This window comes from Rutidosis leptorrhynchoides, chromosome 4 (genome assembly GCF_046630445.1).
Source record: "Rutidosis leptorrhynchoides isolate AG116_Rl617_1_P2 chromosome 4, CSIRO_AGI_Rlap_v1, whole genome shotgun sequence".
Lineage (NCBI taxonomy): Eukaryota > Viridiplantae > Streptophyta > Magnoliopsida > Asterales > Asteraceae > Rutidosis > Rutidosis leptorrhynchoides.
The window spans coordinates 609,642,777-609,645,412 of NC_092336.1; the positions used below are offsets into that span (position 1 = coordinate 609,642,777).

The 2,636-nt window shown below is 31.4% G+C and overlaps 1 non-coding gene across 1 annotated transcript; it reads left to right on the forward strand.

Moving 5' to 3' along the window:
- The first annotated feature begins 530 nt into the window (after window positions 1-530).
- Window positions 531-637, forward strand: LOC139846157 (small nucleolar RNA R71). The gene has a single exon (XR_011758895.1). It is a non-coding gene; the product is annotated as a small nucleolar RNA R71 (small nucleolar RNA).
- The last annotated feature ends 1,999 nt before the right edge of the window (window positions 638-2,636 follow it).

The window sequence follows — 2,636 nt, forward strand, 5'->3', positions numbered from 1 at the left end:
GATTGTAAGTATTGTTGGATACTTGTTGATTACTAGGACCTTGTTGGTTGTTGTATGAAATATTTCGGTTATAATTCTGATTTTGATTGTAAATCGGTCTTGGCGGTTGATAATTATTCTGATAATTATTTCCAGGCCTTTGGTTTAGATATGAAACATTCTCTCTTTGTTTCATTGTTAGTTCAATACTGAGACAATCTTTTGTCAAATGTGGTCCTCCACACTGCTCACAACTAATTCGTATTGAGTGTATATCCTTAGTCATCTTTCCCATTCGTCTCTCGACAGCATCTATCTTTGCGGAAATGGAATCTAAGTCATGGCTAGAATCGGCTCTAGCTGCTTTAGACGATCTAACGATATCTTTTTCTTGGTGCCACTCATGTGAGTGGGAAGCAGTGTTATCAATAATTTTGTAAGTATCAGTTTCTGTTTTCTTCATAATAGAACCACCAGCTGCTATATCTGTGTCTTTCCTTGTAGTGATGTCGCATCCTTGGTAGAATATTTGTACTATTTGACAGGTGTCTAAACCATGTTGCGGACATCCTCTCAATAACTTTTCAAATCTTGTCCACGCCTCATATAGAGTTTCATTTGGTTTCTGTGTGAACGTAACAATTTCTCCTTGAAGTCTTACGGCTTTAGATGCCGGAAATAATTGTTTAAGAAATTTTTCAACTAAAACGTCCCATGTATCAATCGCCCCTTCAGGTAACGATTCCAACCAATCTTTGGCTTCTCCCTTTAAAGTCCAGGGAAATAACATAAGATATATCTGTTCATCCTCCACTTCTCTTATTTTAAATAGTGTGCAGATCCTATTAAAGGTACGAAGATGTTCATTTGGATCTTCCTTCGGCGCACCACTAAATTGGCATTGATTAGTCACCATGTGTAGAATTTGTCCTTTGATTTCATAATCTGGCGCATTAATGTCAGGATGAGTAATTGCGTGACCTTGGCCAGTGCGTTTAGCTCTCATTCGGTCTTCCATACTTAAAGGTTCCAGATTCTCCATAATTGAATTTGTTGAATCTGAATCACTAGAGGATTCTGATTTAATGGTTCGTTCATCAACAATCTCTGTTTGAATGATTGGTGTTCCGGAGGAAAAATTAATGGTTCAGGATCTACGAATCGTCCCTGAATATTCTCCGGATTCTCAATTGTGAGGTCGGATTCAAAAAATGGATTATCGGAAATTTGAATTGGGATACTTGGTCGACTGGATGACGATTCTAAAGAAAAATCAACGGCGGTAATATTTGCTAGATGTCTTGATCTAGTTACAGGTGGTGAACGTACAAAAGGTGGTGAACGTCTTGCTTGGTGCATTTACTGAATATCCTATTAGTTTTTAAAAGGAAAGAAAAATTATATAAGTTATCCAATTAATAGACTTTTCTGATTTTGCCCACGTTTCGAATAGCCAAAAGATGCGGCAGAGGGGCAGGATTCGTTTGGTCTCAATATAATTGAGTACTGTTTGGCTCCAATAACCCGGTCCACGTACAAATCCAACTATTACTACGAACCAGAAAATTTTGATATCTATCAATTTAACCACTTAAAATAAATTTTCATAATTTTAAGAAATTTAGATAAGAAGTAGAATAAAAATCTATGTCCTAAAACTAGAATAGCGAGAAATAAGAAAGAAAAAGAGCGCGTCAAAAAAGGTCGAAAAAGAAAAGGATTGAAATATAAAAGGCGTCGAAAAATAAGAAATAAAAAAAAAATGACTTATAAAACTTAAAAACACTCTATTAACCCAACCTTATTACTATCACTAACTTAAAATTATAATCGCAAATTGAGATTACTAATTGGAGTGATAATTGATACATAGGTAAAAGGCGTCGAAAAATAAAAATAAGAAAGTAGCGCATTGAAACTTAAAAAGGAACTAAAAACTTAAAAAGGCGTCGCAAAATTCTAAAGCATCTAAATCTTAGTCTAAAGAAAAAGCACTTAAGGGATTTTACGGCAAAGCCTAAAAATCTAGAAATAAAAATAACTATGGCAAAAACTAAGTTTAAAACTAAATACGAGCGAAAAATACAAAAATTACGCTAAAACAATTAAAAAGGAACAAAAAATAAAAATATACTAAAAGTTGTGAAAATTACAATTTTATTAAAAATATTATTTTTATATTATTTATTTATTAAAACTATTAATTTTATAATTTATTTAAATTAATTAAACTAAATATACAAATTAAATAAATAAACTAAACTTAATTAATTAAAATTTAAAACCTAATTAGGGTTTTTAATTATTAATAATAATAATAATTACGTAATGATGCTGTTAGGGTTTCTGTGTACCCGTGTCAGGGTTCCTCCGCGAGTTGTGGTATTCGAAGCTGGAAAACTCCGCGAGTCGCGGGGTTTTAAATTTCAGACGTGTACCAGGCTAAAATCGTGCGTTTCAGTTTTTTTTTCTGTTTAAATATTTAAATAAAATATTTATAAAAACTAAATAAAAACTTATGTTTTAAAAACTAAAATAAAAATAGAAATACTTTATAATAAAAATCTTAAAACTAGATTTATATATTTTTTTTATTCGGTTTTTTTGATTTTTTTTATGTTTTAAATAAAAACAAAATATTTAAATAAGACTTATAT